We start from the raw sequence: 17660 nt of genomic DNA, 5'->3' as shown, positions 1-17660 counted from the left end.
TCCTGACGTCACTGAACAAACACGTGTCTGGAAGGGCCCTGCCCGTCGTAACTCGAGAATATACCCCAGGTTCCGGCCGCAACTCGAGAAAAACCATGAGACTTCTCCCTCGCCGCGAGATGAGGCCCGATTCCCCTGCACTGCGTGCAGAGCAATTCAGTGTTCCACATCAAACGTGAAAGGAGCCTTGATTTCCTTGATGGCACTCCAGAGAAAACCCAAGATAACTGTCTCAATTCTAGAGGGATCCTGAGGTCACTGGAGCAACACGAAATATCTCCGTGGACCCCAAATCAACTTGAGATGAGAGCTTAGTTCCTGGCTTCGACTGAAGAGGAATACCAACTTGCCACAAGCACCTCAAGAGGAGGCTTCTCTCAGGTACATGTATGTAAGAGGGACCCTGAGTTTGTGGCCTCAAGTGGAATGGACACCGAGATACTCTGACTCGAAGTAAGGCCGGATATCCCTGCAGTGAATTGAAGGCAGGCTCGACTTGCATCTCCCAAGACGAAGGGATGTCTGAATCCCCTGTGGAGACGACAGAGAAAGACCTAGTCCTCCGCCTCATCGCGACCGGAGGCCTCACATCCTTTGAAAACTCGAGAGGTCTGCTGAGATCAATGCTTCCCAAGGAGACGATGCCTGACTCCTCTTGAAAATGGATAGGAGTCCCAGGATCCCTGTGGCACGTCGAAAGGGACCCTGTGTCTCCCGTCTCACGTGGAGACGCGTCCCAATTGCCATGCCAAGTCTCGAGGAGAATCCCGAGTTGTCCCTCGCACCTAGGCAGGAGTCCTGACGTCGCTGAACAAACACGTGTCTGGAAGGGCCCTCCCCGTCGTAACTGAGAATATATCCCAGGTTCCAGCCGCAACTCGAGAAAAACCATGAGACTTCCCCTCGCCGGGAGATGAGGCCCGATTCCCCTGCACTATGTGCAGAGCAATTCCGTGTTCCACATCAAACGTGAAAGGAGCCTTGATTTCCTTGATGGCACTCCAGAGAAAACCCAAGATCACTGTCTCAAGTCTAGAGGGATCCTGAGGTCACTGGAGCAACACGAAAGTGCTCTGTCTAACCCAAATCAACTCGAGATGAGAGCTTAGTCCCTGGCTTCGACTCAAGAGGAATACCAACTTTCCACAAGCACCTCAAGAGGAGGCTTCTCTCAGCTACAGGTATGTGAGAGGGACCCTGAGTTTGTGGCCTCAAGTGGAGTGGACACCGAGATGCTCTGACTCGAAATAAGGCCGGATATCCATGCAGTGAATTGAATGCAGGCTCGTCTTGCATCTCCCAAGACGAAGGGATGTCTGAATCCCCTGTGGAGACCACAGAGAAAGACCTAGTTCTCCGCCTCATCGCAACCGGAGGCCTCACATCCTTTGAAAACTCGAGCGGTCCCCGCAGAACAAAGCTTCCAAAGGAGACGATGCCTGACTCCTCTTGAAAATGGATAGGAGTCCCAGGATCCCTGTGGCACGTGGAAAGGGACCCTGGGTCTCCCGCCTCACGTGGAGACGCGTCCCAATTGCCATGCCAAGACTCGAGGAGAATCCCGAGGTGTCCCTCGCACCTAGGCAGGAGTCATGACGTCGCTGAACAAACACGTGTCTGGAAGGGACCTCCCCGTCATAACTCGAGAATATAAATCAGGTTCCGGCCGCAACTCGAGAAAAAATATGAGACTTCCCCCTCGCCGCGAGATGAGGCCCGATGCCCCTGCACTGCGTGCAGAGCAATTCCGTGTTCCACATCAAACGTGAAAGGAGCCTTGATTTCCTTGATGGCACTCCAGAGAAAACCCAAGATCACTGTCTCAAGTCTAGAGAGATCCTGAGGTCACTGGAGCAACACGAAAGGGCTCCGTGGACCCCAAATCAACTCGGGATGAGAGCTTAGTCCCTGGCTTCGTCTGAAGAGGAATACCAACTTTCCACAAGCACATCAAGAGGAGGCTTCTCTAAGCTACAGGTATGTGAGAGGGACATTGAGTTTGTGGCCTCAAGTGGAATGGACACCGAGATGCTCTGACTCGAAGTAAGGCCGGATATGCCTGCAGTGAATGGAATGCAGGCTCGTCTTGCATCTCCGAAGACGAAGGGATGTCTGAATCCCCTGTGGAGACCACAGAGAAAGAACTAGTCGTCCGACTCCACGCGACCGGAGGCCTCACATCCTTTGAAAACTCGAGAGGTCCGCGGAGATCAATGCTTCCAAAGGAGACGATGCCTCACTCCTCTTGAAAATGGATAGGAGTCCCAGGATCCCTGTGGCACGTGGAAAGGGACCCTGGGTCTCCCGTCTCACGTGGAGACGCGTCCCAATTGCCATGCCAAGACTCGAGGAGAATCCCGAGGTGTCCCTCGCACCTAGGCAGGAGTCCTGACGTCGCTGAACAAACACGTGTCTGGAAGGGCCCTCCCCGTCGTAACTCGAGAATATACCCCAGGTTCCGGCCGCAACTCGAGAAAAACCATGACACTTCCCCCTCGCCGCGAGATGAGCCCTGATTCCCCTGCACTGCGTGCAGAGCAATTCCGTGTTCCACATCAAACGTGAAAGAAGCCTTGATTTCCTTGATGGCACTCCAGAGTAAACCCAAGATCACTGTCTCAAGTCTAGAGGGATCCTGAGGTCGCTGGAGCAACACGAAAGGGCTCCGTGTACCCCAAATCAACTCGAGATGAGAGCTTAGTCCCTGGCTTCGACTCAAGTGGAATACCAACTTTCCACAAGCACCTCAAGAGGAGGCTTCTCTCAGCTACAGATATGTGAGAGGGACCCTGAGTTTGTGGCCTCAAGTGGAATGGACACCGAGATGCTCTGACTCGAAGTAAGGCCGGATATGCCTGCAGTGAATTGAATGCAGGCTCGTCTTGCATCTCCGAAGACGAAGGGATGTCTAAATCCCCTGTGGAGACCACAGAGAAAGACCTAGTCGTCCGACACAACGCGACCGGAGGTCTCACATCCTTTGAAAACTCGAGAGGTCCGCGGAGATCAATGCTTCCAAAGGAGACGATGCCTGCCTCCTCTTGAAAATGGATAGGAGTCCCAGGATCCCTGTGGCACGTCGAAAGGGACCCTGGGTCTCCCGCCTCACGTGGAGACGCGTCCCAATTGCCATGCCACGACTCGAGGAGAATCCCGAGGTGTACCTCGCACCTAGGCAGGAGTCCTGACGTTGCTGAACAAACACGTGTCTGGAAGGGCCCTCCCCGTCGTAACTCGAGAATATACCCCCGGTTCCGGCCACAACTCGAGAAAAACCATGAGACTTCCAGCTCGCCGCGAGATGAGGCCCGATTCCCCTGCACTGCGTGCAGAGCAATTCCGTGTTCCACATCAAACGTGAAAGGAGCCTTGATTTCCTTGATGGCACTCCAGAGAAACCCCAAGATGACTGTCTCAAATCTAGAGGGATCCTGAGGTCACTGGAGCAACACGAAAGGGCTCCGTGGACCCCAAATCAACTCGAGATGAGAGCTTTTCTCTGGCTTCGACTCAAGAGGAATACCAACTTTCCACAAGCACCTCAAGAGGAGGATTCTCTCAGCTACAGGTATGGGAGAGGGACCCTGAGTTTGTGGCCTCAAGTGGAATGGACACCGAGATGCTCTGACTCGAAGTAAGGCCGGATATCCCTGCAGTGAATTGAATGCAGGCTCGTCTTGCATCTCCCAAGACGAAGGGATGTCTGAATCCCCTGTGGAGACCACAGAGAAAGACCTAGTCCTCCGCCTCATCGCGACCGGAGGCCTCACATCCTTTGAAAACTCGAGAGGTCCGCGGAGATCAATGCTTCCAAAGGAGGCGATGCTTGACGCCTCTTGAAAATAGATAGGAGTTCCAGTATCCCTGTGGCACGTTATAAGGGACCCTGGGTCTCCCGCCTCACGTGGAGACGCGGCCCAATTGCCATGTCAAGACTCGAGGAGAATCCCGAGGTGTCCCTCGCACCTAGGCAGGAGTCCTGACGTCGCTGAACAAACACGTCTCTGAACAAACACGTCTCTGGAAGGGCCCTCCCCGTCGTAACTCGAGAATATACCACAGGTTCCGGCCGCAACTCGAGAAAAACCATGAGACTTCCCCCTCGCCGCGAGATGAGGCCCGATTCCCCTGCACTGCGTGCAGAGCAATTCCGTGTTCCACATCAAACGTGAAAGGAGCCTTGATTTCCTTGATGGCACTCCAGGGAAAACCCAAGATCACTGTCTCAAGTCTAGAGGGATCCTGAGGTCACTGGAGCAACACGAAAGGGCTCCGTGGACCCCAAGTCAACTCGAGATGAGAGCTTAGTCCTTGGCTTCGACTCAAGAGGAACACCAACTTTCCACAAGCACCTCAAGAGGAGGATTCTCTCAGCTACAGGTATGTGACAGGGCCCCTGAGTTTGTGGCATCAAGTGGAATGGACACCAAGATGCTCTGATTCGAAGTAAGGCCGGATATCCCTGCAGTGAATTGAATGCAGGCTCGTCTTGCATCTCCCAAGACGAAGGGATGTCTGAATCCCCTGTGGAGACCACAGAGAAAGACCTAGTCCTCCGCCTCATCGCGACCAGAGGCCTCACATCCTCTGAAAACTCGAAAGGTTTGCTGAGATCAATGCTTCCAAAGGAGACGATGCCTGACTCCTCTTGAAAATGGATAGGAGTCCCAGGATCCCTGTGGCACGTGGAAAGGGACACAAGTTCCCCCGCCTCACGTGGAGACGCGTCCCAATTGCCATGCCAAGACTCGAGGAGAATCCCGAGGTGTCCCTCGCACCTAGGCAGGAGTCCTGACGTCGCTGAACAAACACGTGACTGGAAGGGCCCTCCCCGTCGTAACTCGAGAATATTCCCCAGGTTCCGGCCGCAACTTGAGAAAAACCATGAGACTTCCCCTCACTGCGAGATGAGGCCCGATTCCCCTGCACTGCGTGCAGAGCAATTCCGTGTTCCACATCAAACGTGAAAGGAGCCTTGATTTCCTTGATGGCACTCCAGAGAAAACCCAAGATCACTGTCTCATGTCTAGAGGGATCCTGAGGTCATTGGAGCAACACACAAGGGCTCCGTGGACCCCAAATCAACTCGAGATGAGAGCTTAGTCCCTGGCTTCGACTCAAGAGGAACACCAACTTTCCACAAGCACCTTAAGTGGAGGCTTCTCTCAGCTACAGGTATGTGAGAGGGACCATGGGTTTGTGGCCTCAAGTGGAATGGACACCGAGATGCTCTGACTTGAAGTAAGGCCAGATATCCCTGCAGTGAATTGAATGCAGGCTCGTCTTGCATCTCCCAAGATGAAGGGATGTCTGAATCCCATGTGGAGACAAAAGAGGAAGACCTAGTCCTCCGCCTCATCGCGACCAGAGGCCTCACATCCTTTGAAAATTCGAGAGGTCTGCGGAGATCAATGCTTCCAAAGGAGACGATGCCTGACTCCTCTTGAAAATGGATAGGTGTCCCAGGATCCCTGTCGCACGTGGAAAGGGACCCTGGGTCCCCGCCTCACGTGGAGACGCGTCCCAATTGCCATGCCAAGACTCGAGGAGAATCCAGAGGTTCCCTCGCACCTAGACACGAGTCCTGACGTCGCTGAATAAACACGTGTATGGAAGGGCCCTCCCCGTCGTAACTCGAGAATATACCCCAGGTTCCGGCCGCAACTCGAGAAAAACCATGAGACTTCCCCCTCGCCGCGAGATGAGGCCCTTTTTCACTGCACTGTGTGCAGAGCAATTCCGTATCCCATATCAAACATGAAATGAGGCTTGATTTCCTTGATGGCACTTCAGAGAAAAAGCAAGATCACTGTCTCAACTCTAGAGGGATCCTGAGGTCACTGTAGCAACACGAAAGGGCTCCGTGGACCCCAAATCAACTCGAGATGAGAGCTTAGTCCCTGGCTTCGAATCAAGAGGAATACGAACTTCCCACAAGCACCTCAAGAGGAGGCTTCTCTCAGCTACAGGTACGTGAGAGGGACCCTGAGTTTGTGGCCTCAAGTGGAATGGACACCGAGATGCTCTGACTCGAAGTAAGGCCGTATATCCCTGCAGTGAATTGAATGCAGGCTCGTCTTGAATCTCCCAAGACGAAGGGATGTCTCAATCACCTGTGGAGACCACAGAGAAAGACCTAGTTCTCCGCCTCTTCGCGACCGGTGGCCTCACATCCTTTGAAAACTCGAGAGGTCCGCGGAGATCAATGCTTTCAAAGGAGACGATGCCTGACTCCTCTTGCAAATGGATAGGAGTCCCAGGATCCCTGTGGCACGTGGAAAGGGACACTGGGTCTCCCGCCTCACGTGGAGACGCGTCCCAATTGCCATGCCAAGACTCGTGGAGAATCCCGAGGTGTCCCTCGCACCTAGACAGGAGTCCTGACGTCGTTGAACAAACACGTGTCTGGAAGGGCCCTCCCCGTCGTAACTCGAGAATATACCCCAGGTTCCGGCCGCAACTCGAGAAAAAACAGGAGACTTCCCCCTTGCCGCGAGATGAAGCCCGATTCCCCTGCACTGCGTGCAGAGCAGTTCCGTGTTCCACATCAAACGTGAAAGGAGCCTTGATTTCCTTGATGGCACTCCATAGAAAACCCAAGATCACTGTCTCAAGTCTAGAGGGATCCTGAGGTCACTGGAGCAACACGAAAGGGCTCCGTGGACCCCAAATCAACTCGAGATGAGAGCTTAGTCCCTGGCTTCGACTCAAGAGGAATATCAACTTTCCACAAGCACCTCAAGAGGAGGCTTCTCTCAGCTACAGGTATGAGAGAGGGACCCTGAATTTGTGGCCTCAAGTGGAATGAACAACGAGATGCTCTGACTCGAAGTAAGGCTGCATATCCCTGCAGTGAATTGAATGCAGGATCGTCTTGCATCTCCAAGACGAAGGGATGTCTGAATCCCCTGTTGAGACGAGAGAGAAAGAACTAATTCTCCGCCTCATCGCGACTGGAGACCTCACATCCTTTGAAAACTCGAGAGGTCCGCGGAGATCAATGCTTCCAAAGGAGACGATGCCTGACTCCTCTTGCAAATGGATCGGAGTCCCATGATCCCTGTGGCATGTGGAAAGGGACCCTGGGTCTCCCGCCTCACGTGGAGACGCGTCCCAATTGCCATGCCAAGACTCGAGGAGAATCCCGAGGTGTCCCTCGCACGTAGACAGGAGTCCTGACGTCGCTGAACAAACACGTGTCTGGAAGGGCCCTCCCGGTCGTAACTCGAGAATGTACCCCAGGTTCCGGTCGCAACTCGAGAAAAACCAGGAGACTTCCCACTTGCCGCGAGATGAAGCCCGATTCCCCTGCACTGCGTGCAGAGCAATTCCGTGTTCCACATCAAACGTGAAAGGAGCCTTGATTTCCTTGATGGCACTCCAGAGAAAACCCAAGATCACTGTCTCAAGTCTAGAGGGATCCTGAGGTCACTGAAGCAACACGAAATTTCCCCTTAGACCCCAAATCAACTCGAGATGAGAGCTTAGTCCCTGGCTTCGACTCAAGTGGAATACCAACTTTCCACAAGCACCTCAAGAGGAGGCTTCTCTCAGCTACAGGTATGTGAGAGGGACCCTGAGTTTGTGGCCTCAAGTGGAATGGACACCGAGATGCTCTGACTCGAAGTAAGGCCGGATATCCCTGTAGTGAATAGAATGCAGGCTCGTCTTGCATCTCCCAAGACGAAGGGATGTCTGAATCCCCTGTGGAGACGACAGAGAAAGACCTAGTCCTCCGCCTCATCGCGACCGGAGACATTACATCCTATGAAAAATCGAGAGGTCTGCGGAGATCAATGCTTCCAAAGGAGACGATGCCTGACTCCTCTTGAAAATGGATAGGAGTCCCAGGATCCATCTGGCACGTGGAAAGGGACCCTGGGTCTCCCGCCTCACGTGGAGACGCGTCCCAATTGCCATGCCAAGACTCGAGGAGAATCCCGAGGTGTCCCTCGAACCTAGGCAGGGGTCCTGACGTCGCTGAACAAACACGTGTCTGGAAGGGCCCTCCCCGTCGTAACTCGAGAATATACCCCAGGGTCCGGCCGCAACTCGAGAAAAACCATGAGACTTCCCCCTCGCCGTGAGATGAGGCCCGATTCCCCTGCACTGCGTGCAGAGCAATTCCGTGTTCCACATCAAACGTGAAAGGAGCCTTGATTTCCTTGATGGCACTCCAGAGAAAACCCAAGATCACTGTCTCAAGTCTAGAGGGATCCTGAGGTCACTGTAGCAACACAAAAGGGCTCCGTGGACCCCAAATCACCTCGAGATGAGAGCTTAGTCCCTGGCTTCGACTCAAGAGTCATATCAACTTGCCACAAGCACCTCAAGAGGAGGCTTCTCTCAGCTACAGGTATGTGAGAGGGACCCTGAGTTTGTGGCCTCAAGTGGAATGGACACCGAGATGCTCTGGCTAGAAGTAAGGCCGGATATCCCTGCAGTGAATTGAATGCAGGCTCGTCTTGCATCTCCCAATACGAAGGGATGTCTGAATCCCCTGTGGAGACCACAGAGAAAGACCTAGTTCTCCGCCTCATCACGACCGGAGGCGTCACATCCTTTGAAAACTCGAGAGGTCCACGGAGATCAATGCTTCCAAAGGAGACGATGCCTGACTCCTCTTGAAAATGGATAGGAGTCCCAGGATCCCTGTGTCACGTGGAAAGGGACCTTGGGTCTCCCGCCTCACGTGGAGACGCCTCCCAATTGCCATGCCAAGACTCGAAGAGAATCCCGAGGTGTCCCTCGCACCTAGGCAGCAGTCCTGACTTCGCTGAACAAACACGTGTCTGGAAGGGCCCTCCCCGTCGAAACTCGAGAAAATACCCCAGTTTCCGGCCGCAACTCGAGAAAAACCATGAGACTTCCCCCTCGCCGCGAGATGAGGCCCGATTCCCCTGCACTGCGTGCAGAGCAATTCCGTGTTCCACATCAAACGTGAAAGGAGCCTTGATTTCCTTGATGGCACTCCAGAGAAAACCCAAGATCACTGTCTCAAGTCTAGAGGGATCCTGAGGTCACTGGAGCAACAAGAAAGGTCTCCGTGGACCCCAAATCAAGTCGAGATGAGAGCTTAGTCCCTGGCTTCGATTCAAGAGGAATACCAACTTTCCACATGCACCTCAAGAAGCGGTTTCTGCCAGCTACAGGTATGTGCGAGGGACACTGAGTTTGTGGCCTCAAGTAGAATGGACACCGAGATGCTCTGACTCGAAGTAAGGCCGGATATCCCTGAAGTGAATTGAATGCAGGCTCGTCTTGCATCTCCCAAGAAGAAGGGATGTCTGAATCCCCTGTGGAGACCACAGAGAAAGACCTAGTTCTCCCTCTCATGGCGACCGGAGGCATCACATCTTTGAAAACTCGAGAGGTCCGCGGAGATCAATGCTTCCTAAGGAGACGATGCCTGACTCCTCTTGAAAATGGATAGGAGTCCAAGAAACCCTGTGGCACATGGAACGGGACCCTGGGTCTCCCGCCTCACGTGGAGACTTGTCCTAATTGCCATGCCAAGACTCGAGGAGAATCCCGAGGTGTTCCTCGCACCTAGGCACTAGTCCATACGTCGCTGAACAAACACTTGTCTGGAAGGGCCCTCCCCGTTGTAACTCAAGAATATACCCCAGTTTCCGGCCGCAACTCGAGAAAAACCATAAGACTTCCCCCTCGCCTTGAGATGTGGCCCGATTCTCCTGCACTGCGTGCAGACCAATTCCGTGTTCCATATCAAACGTGAAAGGATTCTTGATTTCCTTGATGGCACTCCAAAGAAAAGCCAAGATCACTGTCTCAAGTCTAGAGGGATCCTGAGGTCACTGTAGCAACCCGAAAGGGCTCCGTGCACCCCAAATCAACTCGAGATGAGAGCTTTGTCCCTGGCTTCGCCTCAAGAGGAATACCAACTTTCCAAAAGCTCCTCAAGAGGAGGTTTCTCTCAGCTACAGGTATGTGAGAGGGACCCTGAGTTTGTGGCCTCAAGTGGAATGGACACCAAGATGCTCTGACTCAATGTAAGGCCGGATATCCCTGCAGTGAATTGAATGCAGGCTCGTCGTGGATCTCCCAAGACGAAGGGATGTCTGAATACCCTGTGGAGACCACAGACAAAGACCTAGATCTCCGCCTCATCGCGACCATAGGCCTCACATACTTTGAAAACTCGAGAGGTCCGCGGAGATCAATGCTTCCTAAGGAGACGATGCCTGACTCCTCTTGAAAATGGATAGGAGTCCCAGAATCCCTGTGGCACGTGGAAAGGTACCCTGGGTCTTCCGCCTCACTGGAGACGCGTCCCAATTGCCATGCCAAGACTCGAGGAGAATCCCGAGGTGTCCCTCGCACCTAGGCAGGAGTCCTGACTTCGCTGAAAAAACACGTGTCTGGAAGGGCCCTCCCCATCGTAACTCGAGAATATACCCCAGGTTCCGGCCGCAACTCGAGAAATTCCATGAGACCTACCCCTCGCGGCTAGATGACGCCCGATTCCCCTGCACTGCGTGCAGAGCAATTTCGTGTTCCACATCAAATGTGAAAGGAGCCTTGATTTCCTTGATGGCACTCCAGAGAAAACCCAAGATCACTGTCTCAAGTCTAGAGGGATTTTGAGGTCACTGGAGCAACACGAAAGGGCTCCGTGGACCCCAAATCAACTCGAGATGAGAGCTTAGTCCCTGGCTTTGACTCAAGAGGAATACCAACTTTCCACAAGCACCTCAAGAGGAGGCTTCTCTCAGCTGCATGTATATGAGAGGGACCCTGATTTTGTGGCCTCAAGTGGAATGGACACCGAGATGCTCTGACTCGAAGTAAGACCAGATATCCCTGCAGTGAATTGAATGCAGGCTCGTCTTGCATCTCCCAAGACGAAGGGATGTCTGAATCCCCTGTGGAGACGACAGAGAAAGAACTAGTCCTCCTCTTCATCGCAACCGGAGGCCTCACATCCTTTGAAAATTCGAGAGGTCTGCAGAGATCAGTGCTTCCAAAGGAGACGATGCCTGACTCCTCTTGAAAGTTGATAGGAGTCCCAGGATCCCTGTGGCACGTGGAAAGGGACACTGGGTGTCCCGCCTCACGTGGAGACGCGTCCCAATTGCCATGCCAAGACTCGAGGAGAATCCCGAGGTGTCCCTCGCACCTAGGCAGGAGTCCTGACGTCGCTGAACAAACACGTGTCTGGAAGGGCCCTCCCCGTCGTAACTCGAGAATATACCCCAGGTTCCGACCGCAACTCGAATAAAACCATGAGACTTCCTCCTCGCCGCGAGATGAGGCCCGATTCCCCTGCACTGCGTGCAGAGCAATTCTGTGTTCCACATCAAACGTGAAAGGATCCTTGATTTCTTTGATGGCACTCCAGAGAAAACCCAAGATCACTGTCACAAGTCTAGAGGGATCCTGAGGTCACTAGAGCAACACGAAAGGGCTCCGTGGACCCCAAATCAACTCGAGATGAGAGCTTTTCCTTGGCTTCGACTCAAGAGGAATACCAACTTTCCACAAGCACCTCAAGAGTAGGCTTCTCTCAGCTACAGGTATGTGAGAAGGACCCTGAGTTTGTGGCCTCAAGTGGAAGGGACACCGAGATGCTCTGACTCGAATTAAGGCCGGATATCCCTGCAGTGAATTGAATGCAGGCTCGTCTTGCATCTCCCAAGACGAAGGGATGTCTGAATCCCCTCTTGGGACCACAGAGAAAGTCCTAGTCCTCCGGCTCATCGCGACCGGAGGCCTCACATCCTTTGAAAACTCGAGAGGTCTGCGGAGATCAATGCTTCCAAAGGAGACGATGCCTGACTCCTCTTGAAAATGGATAGCAGTCCCAGGATCCCTGTGGCACGTGGAAAGGGACCCTGGGTCTCCCGCCTCACGTGGAGACGCGTCCCAATTGCCATGCCAAGACTCGAGGAGAATCCCGAGGTGTCCCTCGCACCTAGGCAGGAGTACTGACGTCGCTGAACAAACACATGTCTGGAAGGGCCCTCCCCGTCGTAACTCGAGAATATACCCCAGGTTCCGGCCGCAACTCGAGAAAAACCATGAGACTTCCCCCTTGCCGCTGGATGAGGCCCGATTCCCCTGCACTGTGTGCAGAGCAATTCCGTGTTCCACATCAAACGTGAAAGGAGCCTTGATTTCCGTGATGGCACTCCAGAGAAAACCCAAGATCACTGTCTCAAGTCTAGAAGGATCCTGAGGTCACTGGAGCAACAAGAAAGGGCTCCCTGGACCCCAAATCAACTCGAGATGAGAGCTTAGTCCCTGGCTTCGCCTCAAGAGGAATACCAACTTTCCACAAGCACCTCAAGAGGAGGCTTCTCTCAGCTACAGGTATGTGAGAGGGCCCCTGAGTTTTTGGCCTCAAGTGGAATGGACACCGAGATGCTCTGACTCGAAGTAAGACCATATATCCCTAAAGTGAATTGAATGCAGGCTCTTCCTGCGTCTCCCAAGACGAAGGGATGTCTGAATCCCCTGTGGAGACCACAGAGAAAGACCTAGTCCTCCGCCTCATCGCGACCGGAGACCTCACATCCTTTGAAAACTCGAGAGGTTGGGGAGATCAATGCTTCCAAAGGAGACGATGCCTGACTCCTCTTGAAAATGGATAGGAGTCCCAGGATCTCTGTGGCACGTGGGAAGGGACCCTGGGTCTCCCGCCTCACGTGGAGACGCGTCCCAATTGCCATGCCAAGACTCGAGGAGAATCCCGAGGTGTCCCTCGCACTTAGGCAGGAGTCCTGACGTCGTTGAACAAACACGTGTCTGGAAGGGCCCTCCCCATCGTAACTCGAGGATATACCCCAGGTTCCGTCAGCAACTCGAGAAAAACCATGAGACTTCCCCCTCGCCGAGAGATGAGGCCCGAATCCCCTGCAATGCGTGCAGAGCAATTCCGTGTTCCACATTAAACGTGACAGGAGCTTTGATTTCCTTGATGGCACTACAGAGAAAACCCAAGATCACTGGCTCAAGTCTAGAGGGATCCTGAGGTCACTGGACCAACACGAAAGGGATCCGTGGACCCCAAATCAACTCGAGATGAGAGCTTAGTCCCTGGCTTCGACTCAAGGGGAATACCAACTTTCCACAAGCACCTCAAGAGGAGGCTTCTCTGAGCTACAGGTATGTGAGAGGGACCCTGAGTTTGTGGCCTCAAGTGGAATGGACACCGAGAGGCTCTGACTCGAAGTAAGGCCGGATATCCCTGCAGTGAATTGAATGCAGGCTCGTCTTGCATCTCCCAATACGAAGGGATGTCTGAATCCCCTGTGGAGACCACAGAGAAAGACCTAGTCCTCCGCCTCAACGCGAACGGAGGCCTCACATCCTTTGAAAACTCGAGAGGTCCGAGGAGATCAATGCTTCCAAAGGAGACGATGCCTGACTCCTCTTGAAAGTGGATAGGAGTCCCAGGATCCCTGTGGCACGTGGAAAGGGACCCTGGGTCTCCCGCCTCACGTGGAGACGCGTCCCAATTGCCATGCCAAGACTCGAGGAGAATCCCGAGGTGTCCCTCGCACCTAGGCAGGAGTCCTGACGTAGCTGAACAAACACGTGTCTGGAAGGGCCCTCCCCGTCGTTACACGAGAATATACCCCAGGTTCCGGCCGCAACTCGAGAAAAACCATGAGACTTCCCCCTCGCCGCGAGATGAGGCCCGATTCCCCTGCACTGCGTGCAGAGCAATTCCGTGTTCCACATCAAACGTGAAAGGAGCCTTGATTTCCTTGATGGCACTCCAGAGAAAACCCAAGATCACTGTCTCAAGTCTAGAGGGATCCTGAGGTCACTGGAGCAACACGAAAGGGCTCCGTGGACCCCAAATCAACTCGAGATGAGAGCTTAGTCCCTGGCTTCGCCTCAAGAGGAATACCAACTTTCCACAAGCACCTCAAGAGGAGGCTTCTCTCAGCTACAGGTATGTGAGAGGGCTCCTGAGTGTGTGGCCTCAAGTGGAATGGACACCGAGATGCTCTGACTCGAAGTAAGACCAGATATCCCTGCAGTGAATTGAATGCAGGCTCGTCTTGCGTCTCCCAAGACGAAGGGATGTCTGAATCCCCTGTGGAGACCACAGAGAAAGACCTAGTCCTCCGCCTCATCGTGACCGGAGACCTCACATCCTTTGAAAACTCGAGAGGTTGGGGAGATCAATGCTTCCAAAGGAGACGATTCCTGACTCCTCTTGAAAATGGATAGGAGTCCCAGGATCTCTGTGGCACGTGGGAAGGGACCCTGGGTCTCCCGCCTAACGTGGAGATGCGTCCCAATTGCCATGCCAAGACTCGAGGAGAATCCCGAGGTGTCCCTCGCAACTAGGCAGGAGTCCTGACGTCGTTGAACAAACACGTTTCTGGAAGGGCCCTCCCCGTCCTAACTCGAGAATATACCACAGGTTCCGGCCGCAACTCGAGAAAAACCATGAGACTTCCCCCTCGCCGAGAGATGAGGCCCGAATCCCCTGCACTGCGTGCAGAGCAATTCCGTGTTCGACAACAAACGTGAAAGGAGCCTTGATTTCCTTGATGGCACTCCAGAGAAAACCCAAGATCACTGGCTCAAGTCTAGAGGGATCCTGAGGTCACTGGAGCAACACGAAAGCGATCCGTGGACCCCAAATCAACTCGAGATGAGCGCTTAGTCCCTGGCTTCGATTCAAGGGGAATACCAACTTTCCACAAGCACCTCAAGAGGAGGCTTCTCTCAGCTACAGGTATGTGAGAGGGACCCTGAGTTTGTGGCCTCAAGTGGAATGGACACCGAGATGCTCTGACTCGAAGTAAGGCCGGATATCCCTGCAGGGAATTGAATGCCGGCTCGTCTTACATCTCCCAAGACGAAGGGATGTCTGAATCCCCTGTGGAGACCACAGAGAAAGACCTAGTCCTCCGCCTCAACGCGAACGGAGGCCTCACATCCTTTGAAAACTCGAGAGATCCGAGGAGATCAATGCTTCCAAAGGAGACGATGCCTGACTCCTCTTGAAAGTGGATAGGAGTCCCAGGATCCCTGTGGCACGTGGAAAGGGACCCTGGGTCTCCCGCCTCACGTGGAGACGCGTCCCAATTGCCATGCCAAGACTCGAGGAGAATCCCGTGGTGTCCCTCGCACCTAGGCAGGAGTCCTGACGTCGCTGAACAAACACGTGTCTGGAAGGGCCCTCCCCGTCGTAACTCGAGAATATACCCCAGGTTCCGGCCGCAACTCGAGAAAAACCATGAGACTTCCCCCTCGCCGCGAGATGAGGCCCGAATCCCCTGCACTGCGTGCAGAGCAATTCCGTGTTCCACATCAAACGTGAAAGGACCCTTGATTTCCTTGATGGCACTCCAGAGAAAACCCAAGATCACTGTCTCAAGTCTAGAGGGATCCTGAGGTCACTGGAGCAACAGTAAAGGGCTCCGTGGACCCCAAATCAACTCGAGATGAGAGCTTACTCCCTGGCTTCGACTCAAGAGGAATATCAACTTTCCACAAGCACCTCAAGAGGAGACTTCTCTCAGCTACAAGTATGTGAGAGGGACCCTGAGTTTGTGGCCTCAAGTGGAATGGACACCGAGATGCTCTGACTCGAAGTAAGGCCGATATCCCTGCAGTGAATTGAATGCAGGCTCGTCTTGCATCTCCCAAGATGAAGGGTTGTCTGAATCCCCTGTGGAGACCACAGAGAAAGACCTAGTCCTACGCCTCAACGCGAACGGAGGCCTCACATCCTTTGAAAACTCGAGAGGTCCGCGGAGATCAATGCTTCCAAAGGAGACGATGCCTGACTCATCTTGAAAATGGATAGGAGTCCCAGGATCCCTGTGGCACGTGGAAAGGGGCCCTTGGTCTCCCGACTCACGTGGAGACGCCTCCCAATTGCCATGCCAAGACTCGAGGAAAATCCCGAGGTGTCCCTCGCACCTAGGCAGGAGTCCTGATGTCGCTGAACAAACACGTGTCTGGAAGGGCCCTCCCCGTCGTAACTCGAGAATATACCCCAGGTTCCGGCCGCAACTCGAGCAAAACCATGAGACTTCCCCCTCACCGCGAGATGAGGCCCAATTCCCCTGCACTGCGTGCAGAGCAATTCCGTGTTCCACATCAAACGTGAAAGGAGCCTTGATTTCCTTGATGGCACTCCAGAGAAAACCCAAGATCACTGTCTCAAGTCTAGAGGGATCCTGAGGTCACTGGAGCAACACGAAAGGGCTCCCTGGACCCCAAATCAACTCGAGATGAGAGCTTAGTCCCTGGCTTCGCCTCAAGAGGAATAGCAACTTTCCACAAGCACCTCAAGAGGAGGCTTCTCTCAGCTACAGGTATGTGAGAGGGCCCCTGAGTTTGTGGCCTCAAGTTGAATGGACACCGAGATGCTCTGACTCGAAGTAAGACCAGATATCCCTGCAGTGAATTGAATGCAGGCTCGTCTTGCGTCTCCCAAGACGAAGTGATGTCTGAATCCCCTGTGGAGACCACAGAGAAAGACCTAGTCCTCCGCCTCATCGCGACCGGAGACCTCACATCCTTTGAAAACTCGAGAGGTTGGGGAGATCAATGCTTCCAAAGGAGACGATGCCTGACTCTCTTGAAAATGAATAGGAGTCCCAGGATCTCTCTGGCACGTGGGAAGGGACCCTGGGTCTCCCGCCTCACGTGGAGACGCGTCCCAATTGCCATGTCAAGACTCGAGGAGAATCCCGAGGTGTCCCTCGCACCTAGGCAGGAGTCCTGACATCGCTGAACAAACACGTGTCTGGAAGGGCCCTCCCCGTCGTAACTCGAGAATATACCACAGGTTCCGACCGCAACTCGAGAAAAACCATGAGACTTCCCCCTCGCCGAGAGATGAGTCCCGATTCCCCTGCACTGCGTGCAGAGCAATTCCGTGTTTCACATAAAACGTGAAAGGAGCCTTTATTTCCTTGATGGCACTCCAGAGAAAACCCAAGATCACTGTCTCAAGTCTAGAGGGATCCTGAGGTCACTGGAGCAACACGAAATGTCTCCGTGGACCCCAAGTCAACTCGTGATGAGAGCTTAGTCCTTGGCTTCGACTCAAGAGTAACACCAAATTTCCACAAGCACCTCAAGAGGAGGCTTCTCTCAGCTACAGGTATGTGAGAGGGCCCCAGAGTTTGTGGCCTCAAGTGGAATGGACACCGAGATGCTCTGACTCGAACTAAGGCTGGATATCCCTGCAGAGAACTGAATTCAGGTTCGGCTTGCATCTCCCAAGACGAAGGGATGTCTGAATCCCCTGTGGAGACCACAGAGAAAGACCTAGTCCTCCGCTTCATCGCGACCGGAGGCCTCACATCCTTCGAAAACTCGAGAGGTCCACGGAGTTCAATGCTTCCAAAGGAGGCGATGCCTGACTCCTCTTGAAAATGGATAGGAGTCCCAGGATCCCTGTGGCACGTGGAAAGGGGCCCTTGGTCTCCCGCCTCACGTGGAGACGCGTCCCAATTGCCATGCCAAGACTCGAGGAGAATCCCGAGGTGTCCCTCGCACCTAGGCAGGAGTCCTGACGTCGCTGAACAAACACGTGTCTGGAAGGGCCCTCCCCGTCGTAACTCGAGAATATACCCCAGGTTCCGGCCGCAACTCGAGAAAAACCATGAGACTTCCCCCTTGCCGCGAGATGAGGCCCGATTCCCCTGCACTGCGTG

The sequence above is a fragment of the Dama dama genome, chromosome 17 (genome assembly GCF_033118175.1).
Source record: "Dama dama isolate Ldn47 chromosome 17, ASM3311817v1, whole genome shotgun sequence".
NCBI classification, from domain to species: Eukaryota; Metazoa; Chordata; class Mammalia; order Artiodactyla; family Cervidae; genus Dama; species Dama dama.
The sequence above is the reverse complement of the archived record's forward strand: the minus strand, read 5'-3'. Positions refer to the sequence as shown.